Below are 7,622 nucleotides of genomic sequence, written 5' to 3'. Positions count from 1 at the left end.
ACATGACTGTGGCAAGCTAAGTACTAATTCCATTCTCCTCTTATTTTAATACCAGCTGCACAAGCAGATAACATATCAATGCATCCACGAACAAGTGGTTATAAGAAATTGTAATATAAAATTGTGAGTGAATAAGGTGGACGGGGTGATCGAACCGAGGTCCGTAAATTGAACCATACACTGACCGTATATTGATAAAACATTCAAGGTTGCCAACATTGAACAATACAAAGAAAACGAGAACATTTTTAAGGCTAACCAAACTGTTGGCTTCACTTACACTATCTTAAACAAGTGCATTTCCTATATTCCCTTTATAATTTAAGTAATAATATATTGGTTTTCTTTACACTTTAAAATCTTGGGATTTTTCTTATACCTCTGCGTTGATAGTTGATTATTTTCTTCATATTAACTAAGTCTAAGCTTTTACTCTGTGAATAATTATTATAATGGGGAAGCGCTAAACCCGTAGGATTGTACAGCGCCTGTGGGGGGAGGGGATGGAAGGCATACAGGCTTAATTTAGGGAACTGGAGCACAGATCCAATTCCCCAGATCCAGAGCCCGTCACTAGCGTCAATGAACCTCCCTTGAGGGTCTGTGAATAAAGACGGATACTAAAAGAACAGCAAATACATCAACGAGTGAACGACGTCTCGTAACCTAGTGAGCTGACAGTCAACTTTAGTGTTAAGAAATTCACTCTCGACGTATTCCATAAAAATGATAACACAGTCGACAAAATAAACCCATTGGTATCCCATAAAACTGTAAAAACCTCCTTCACACGAGAAATGTGTCTGGGAGACACAATTCAATAAGACCCAAAACCATCTCAAAAAGAAGAGTGAAAGTTGAATCCTTTCATCCAATTTACGCCTCAAAAAAAAAAAAATCAATGGTATCATTGACTGGGACTCGAGTGAATAAAGTATCAGCGTCAAATCAAACCATTAATTTGTTTTCCAGGTTAATGTTTCTTATTTCATTAATAAAGTTCTCTGAATTTTATATCAGTGTGGGTACGTAAACAGAGAGAAAGTAGGGAAGGAAGCCACATGGACGGGACATTAAAGATAATAGTTCTTAATGGTATTTTATTTTTGTGTGTCTGTCAGTCAATACGTAAAGGATAGCTTAGTCAAATGGGTTGTAAATTTATTATGTATAATCACGTAATAACGTCTGAAGTTTGGCATTGTAAGTAGGTTGTATCTTGAATAAAGAATTACAACAAAGCTTAACGTAAGTGTGGTCATCTGATAGTAAATCATTGATTTTGCTTTGGTAGTCAGTATATTTCAAAATAATCACATTATTCCCATTATTATCAGTATTGATATCTTTATTGATCTTTAATGTGTTTATTTGAACTGGTGGAAAACTGTTCACAACGTTAAATGAGGAAATGAACTTATAAATGCATTTCAATGGACGAGAACAGCGAAAAGAATAGAGGATAACTTGGGACACATTTATGTGTAACATTCATAGCAAACAATGCTAAAATAATAACAAGCGACAGCATTTTCATTCTGTTGCTGTTTCTTAGTTCCAACACTTTTCGTGTTATGTCCTTATCTTTTCCAGGCAAGTTATTACAAACTGTGCAAATATTACCTCCTTGACTGAATAAAATTCACTTTACAAACAGAAAAGAAAACGTCTGTAAATTCACTGAACTTCCTACGAGCAATTCAGAACGTTTTTACTTGCATCAGTTGGTGCCAGAAAGACTGTGTTGTATAACCTAGTGGCTTGTTTTCCTGTTTTCCCATGCATTCATATTTATTAGATTAAAATGACTTAATTGGTTAAATAAGAAAGGTTAACCTGGAAAACTAATTAATTTCTAGTTTTGACTCGGATAGTTTTTCACTCAAGTCCCTGTCAATGATATAATGTATGTATGTATATGAGTATGACAGGGTGCATAGGGGAGCAGTGTGGCATGTTACAAATGTATGGAATAGGAGGTAGGTTACCGAAAGCAGTGACAAGTTTTTACGAGGATAGTGAGGCTCAGGTTAGAGTACGTAGGAGAGAGATTATTTTCCAGTAAAAGTAGGCCTTAGACAAGGATGTGTGATGTCACCGTGGTTGTTCAATATGTTTATAGATGGGGTTGTAAGAGAAGTGAATTCTTGGGTGTTGGCAAGAGGTGTGGGGTTAAAAGATAAAGACTCGAGTACAAAGAGGGAGCTGTCACAGTTGCTCTTTGCTGATGACACTGTGCTTTTGGAAGATTCTGAAGATAAAATATTATCAAGATGCATTTCTTTGTTTGAATCATATTCCATATATTACGTATTCTTAAGTTTTTCTTCATCCAGACACATTAAGGGCTCTCCCCTTACTGAATTATGCCAGCTAGATTAAACGGTGATAATACGCTTCATTCAACAGCTGTCAACCTGAGAGCTTGTAATATATGTTCGCTCTGCTCCTTCATCTAAGTTTCCTTTCTTTTTATTTCTAACTCTGATGTATAGTTTTCTTTTTTCCTAAATTTCTAATAAGTCTTTGGACTGGCACACATCTTACATTGACTCTTAGATATTTTTTATCCCTGGCTCTCCATCGCATTCTGTTAAACCAATCTTTATTATTTAGTATTCTCATTTTTTAGAATAAATTATTTGATTCTATTTTTATATGTTATAGATCTCTGTATATCTCACAAAATTTATGTAACTTGGCTTAATATTTTATCCCGTTTATTTTTTACAAATGCTATCTTAAATCATTTTTTTATAATCTATTAGGCGTTCGTTGTCTATTTTTCCCCCCTCTCCTAAGTCACATGAAATTTCTGATGTAAGTGTTATGTTATTTCTTATGGAACATGATCACTGTTTTCCTAGTGGGACTAAGGCAGCTTACAAGAGAAATTTCTTTTTTTCCGTCTAAATGCTGTGTTTTTCTTCTGTCATGATGCTTGAAAATTCTGTCATTTGTCTTTCCTGCCTCATAATAGGACACCCGATATTCTCATTTTTTTTTCTTTAGATTTTCAAATTAGCCTTCATCTTGCCATGTGTTATCTAATGTTTAAATAATCTGAGCACTTTGTAATACACCGATGTCATTTGTCTTCCTATTCCTTCCAGTTCTTGAATTTTCTGTAACTGTTGCTTCTCAGTAAGGACTTTCGGTAGCGTAGTATTATTTGTAATCTCCATTATTAGTCCAAAAATAATTATAACCTCGCTGATATTACGTGCTGTTTAATTTCTATATTTTTTTGCATAATTTTCTTCAGTTTTTCTTTTATCCTCTTCTAACACTTTGTTCTAAATAAGTTCATCTTTGTGATTCCTGTAAAACTATATTTTGTTTTTGTTACATATTCCTCCTCCTCTTCTCTATTATTCTAACATTTTTTTTAAATCTAATTCACTATCTCCTGTTTAATCTTGAAATGTCAGTTTGCTCCTGCAATATTATCCTCATATCTTTTTTTACTTCTAACTTTTCAAAATAATATTTTCCTGTCAGAACCATCTAATAATCTTGCTTTCGTATTTCCCTCTTAAACTAGATACCAGGGACATGGATTTCCTATAATATAATTAATATGAGTTGTTTGCATGATTAGCTGATTCTAATTTATTCTGTTTTTTTCATTTTCGTATTAAAGTAGCAAACGTGTATTTTGATGTTACATTAACATGTAAACTTTTCTCCGAAATGTACTGTGGTATTACGTATTAGTTTTTTCCTTGAGGTTGCATTAAGTTACTCATGGGGAAATTGACCTACGTAGTGTATTTTGAGAAGTTACCGACTGTACCTAAATGGAATTTTTCTATGGCTTATTTACCAGTTTTTTGAGTAATAACCTGGAAGCAAAGCTAAATTCCTGTTTATTTCAAATTATGGTTATTTGTTTGGAAATCAAATAACTAATTTAGATAATTTTGCATAACATTAGAATGGTAATTACTTACATCCGTCGTACTGTGCTGAACATTGAATTTAAAATAAATAATTTTCTAATATTTGTAATTTTTTTTCTTAATTATTTGTTAATTTAGTGGCCTATGTCATCACCCTTCAGGCTGTGTAATAATTGGCCCACCTAAGATAAGTGCCTCGTCCAAACTTGATTAAACTGCTTGTAACGTGAAGGGGAAAAACACTGAAAGAATTTTGAGATTCCTTAATACATTATTTTTCTAGGAACTTTGACAGCTAACAAGTGTTTTATATATTGGTCATAGACATAGATTATATAAATTCAAAATAAAAGGTAAATTTCAGAGAAACTACACAAATGAAATAGTAGTGAACAGTGAGGATGAGTTAATGGGGTCTGTGGGTGTCACACAGTGTAACGATGATATACAAACGCAGCTTCGAAGACCAGTTATACAAGGGCTAGTTTGCTAGATTCCAATAGGGACTCGCAACAAAATATTAAGGAAAACTCCACATCATGACGGTTCACCAGCTGAACACAACACCATGATAACTGGTTATGCACCAGTCGTCAGTTCCAAAGAGTAACTTTTATTGCCTGGATTGAATGTATCAATACATGTTCTTTTAGTTTTAATTTTTTTTTGGTTACCACAGAGTGGGTCATCTTAAAGGACAAGAGAGTTAACGTATACTTGGTCACATACTCTTGGAAACCAAAGCTTTTACTGTTATTGTAATTGTAATTATTAATTAAAGGATGCATCCTCTTTCAGTCATAAGTTGCAATATGACTGTCTGAGAAGCATCTTGGGCTGCAGGATTGTATACCAGGACCATTGTTATGTATTTTCTGGGGCACGGGGATCAAAAGTTTCTAGCCTGGTACACAGCTTAGCTGGTATTTTACATACAGAGCTCTCTTTCGGGTGCCCACTCTTAGGGTACGATGTTCGGGTGCCCACTCTTTTAGGGTACGATGTTCGGGTGCCCACTCTTAGGGTAGGATCTTCTGGTGCCCACTCATTTAGGGTAGGATCTTCGGGTGCCCACTCTTTTAGGGTAGGATCTTCGGGTGCCCACTCTTTTAGGGTACGATGTTCGGGTGCCCACTCTTTTAGGGTAGGATCTTCTGGTGCCCACTCATTTAGGGTAGGATCTTCGGGTGCCCACTCTTTTAGGGTAGGATCTTCGGGTGCCCACTCTTTTAGGGTACGATGTTCGGGTGCCCACTCTTTTAGGGTACGATGTTCGGGTGCCCACTCTTTTAGGGTAGGATCTTCGGGTGCCCACTCTTTTAGGGTACGATGTTCGGGTGCCCACTCTTTTAGGGTAGGATCTTCGGGTGCCCACTTTTAGGGTACGATGTTCGGGTGCCCACTCTTTTAGGGTAGGATCTTCGGGTGCCCACTCTTTTAGGGTACGATGTTCGGGTGCCCACTCTTTTAGGGTACGATGTTCGGGTGCCCACTCTTTTAGGGTAGGATCTTCGGGTGCCCACTCTTTTAGGGTACGATGTTCGGGTGCCCACTCTTTTAGGGTAGGATCTTCGGGTGCCCACTCTTTTAGGGTACGATGTTCGGGTGCCCACTCTTTTAGGGTACGATGTTCGGGTGCCCACTCTTTTAGGGTACGATGTTCGGGTGCCCACTCTTTTAGGGTACGATGTTCGGGTGCCCACTCTTTTAGGGTGCGATGTTCGGGTGCCCACTCTTTTAGGGTACGATGTTCGGGTGCCCACTCTTTTAGGGTAGGATCTTCGGGTGCCCACTCTTTTAGGGTACGATGTTCGGGTGCCCACTCTTTTAGGGTACGATGTTCGGGTGCCCACTCTTTTAGGGTAGGATCTTCGGGTGCCCACTCTTTTAGGGTACGATGTTCGGGTGCCCACTCTTTTAGGGTACGATGTTCGGGTGCCCACTCTTTTAGGGTAGGATCTTCGGGTGCCCACTCATTTAGGGTAGGATCTTCGGGTGCCCACTCATTTAGGGTAGGATCTTCGAGTGCCCACTCTTTTAGGGTAGGATCTTCGGATGCCCACCCTTTTAGGGTACGATGTTCGGGTGCCCACTCTTTTAGGGTACGATGTTCGGGTGCCCACTCTTTTAGGGTAGGATCTTCGGGTGCCCACTCATTTAGGGTAGGATCTTCGGGTGCCCACTCTTTTAGGGGAGGATCTTCGGGTGCCCACTCTTTTAGGGTACGATGTTCGGGTGCCCACTCTTTTAGGTTAGGATCTTCGGGTGCCCACTAATTTAGGGTAGGATCTTTGGGTGCCCACTGTTTTAGGGTAGGATCTTCGGGTGCCCACTGTTTTAGGGTAGGATCTTCGGGTGCCCACTGTTTTAGGGTAGGATCTTCGGGTGCCCACTCTTTTAGGGTAGGATTTTCGGGTGCCCACTAATTTAGGGTAGGATCTTCGGGTGCCCACTGTTTTAGGGTAGGATCTTCGGGTGCCCACTGTTTTAGGGTAGGATCTTCGGGTGCCCACTGTTTTAGGGTAGGATCTTCGGGTGTCCACTCTTTTAGGGTAGGATCTTCGGGTGCCCACTCTTTTAGGGTAGGATCTTCGGGGGTGCCCACTCTTTTAGGGTAGGATCTTCGGGTGCCCACTCTTTTAGGGTACGATGTTCGGGTGCCCACTCTTTTAGGTTAGGATCTTTGGGTGCCCACTGTTTTAGGGTAGGATCTTCGGGTGCCCACTCTTTTAGGGTAGGATCTTTTGGTGCCCACTCTTTTAGGGTAGGATCTTCGGATGCCCACTGTTTTAGGGTAGGATCTTTGGGTGCCCACTCTTTTAGGGTAGGATCTTTGGGTGCCCACTCTATTAGGGTAGGATCTTTGGGTGCCCACTCTTTTAGGGTAGGATCTTTGGGCGCCCACTCTAGTAGGGTAGGATCTTTGGGTGCCCACTCTTTTAGGGTAGGATCTTTGGGCGCCCACTCTTTTAGGGTAGGATCTTTGGGTGCCCACTCTTTTAGGGTAGGATCTTCGGGGGTGCCCACTCTTTTAGGTTAGGATCTTCGGGTGCCCACTCTTTTAGGATACGATGTTCGGGTGCCCACTCTTTTAGGTTAGGATCTTCGGGTGCCCACTCTTTTAGGGTAGGATCTTTTGGCGCCCACTCCGTATCAGAGGAAGGGGGGGTGTCAAGCCTTCTGGCTATGCTACTGTCTCAACCACTTCGTAAAGAAGATGCATTTCGGCCGCTGCAAGATCCAAGGAAAGTAACCCTCGTATTCCATAAGCCCAGCCTCTTCTACCTTAATGCACGACAGTAGAACAGTGGAGTGTGGCCACCAAATTTAAATACAGTTAAATATAAAACAGTGTATATGTGTTCATATGTTTGAATTAGTACATTTGTGTAATATATGAATGCATATGCAGTGTGCAGATGTATACTTATGCGCGCGCGCGCACACACACACACACACACACACACACACACACACACACACACACACACACACACACACACACACACACACACACACACACACACACACACACAGGGCTCGAATGTTTCAGAGATGGGACACAAGAACAGAGGGCCACAACTGGAAGCTGATAACCCAAATGAGTCATAGGGATGTTAGGAAGTACTTCTTTAGCGCTAGAATTGTCAGGAAGTGGAATAATCTGGAAAGTGAAGTAGTGGAGACAAGATCCATACATAGCTTTAAGAAGAGGTATGA

The 7,622-nt window shown here is 40.1% G+C and overlaps 1 protein-coding gene across 1 annotated transcript in view; it reads left to right on the top strand.

The window, feature by feature from the left end:
- Positions 1 to 7,622, top strand: part of LOC138852834 (uncharacterized) — a 73,263-nt gene that overhangs the window by 44,752 nt on the left and 20,889 nt on the right. The window lies entirely within an intron of this gene.

Source organism: Cherax quadricarinatus, chromosome 17 (genome assembly GCF_038502225.1).
Source record: "Cherax quadricarinatus isolate ZL_2023a chromosome 17, ASM3850222v1, whole genome shotgun sequence".
NCBI classification, from domain to species: Eukaryota; Metazoa; Arthropoda; class Malacostraca; order Decapoda; family Parastacidae; genus Cherax; species Cherax quadricarinatus.
This window is presented reverse-complemented; position numbering and strand designations above follow the sequence as displayed.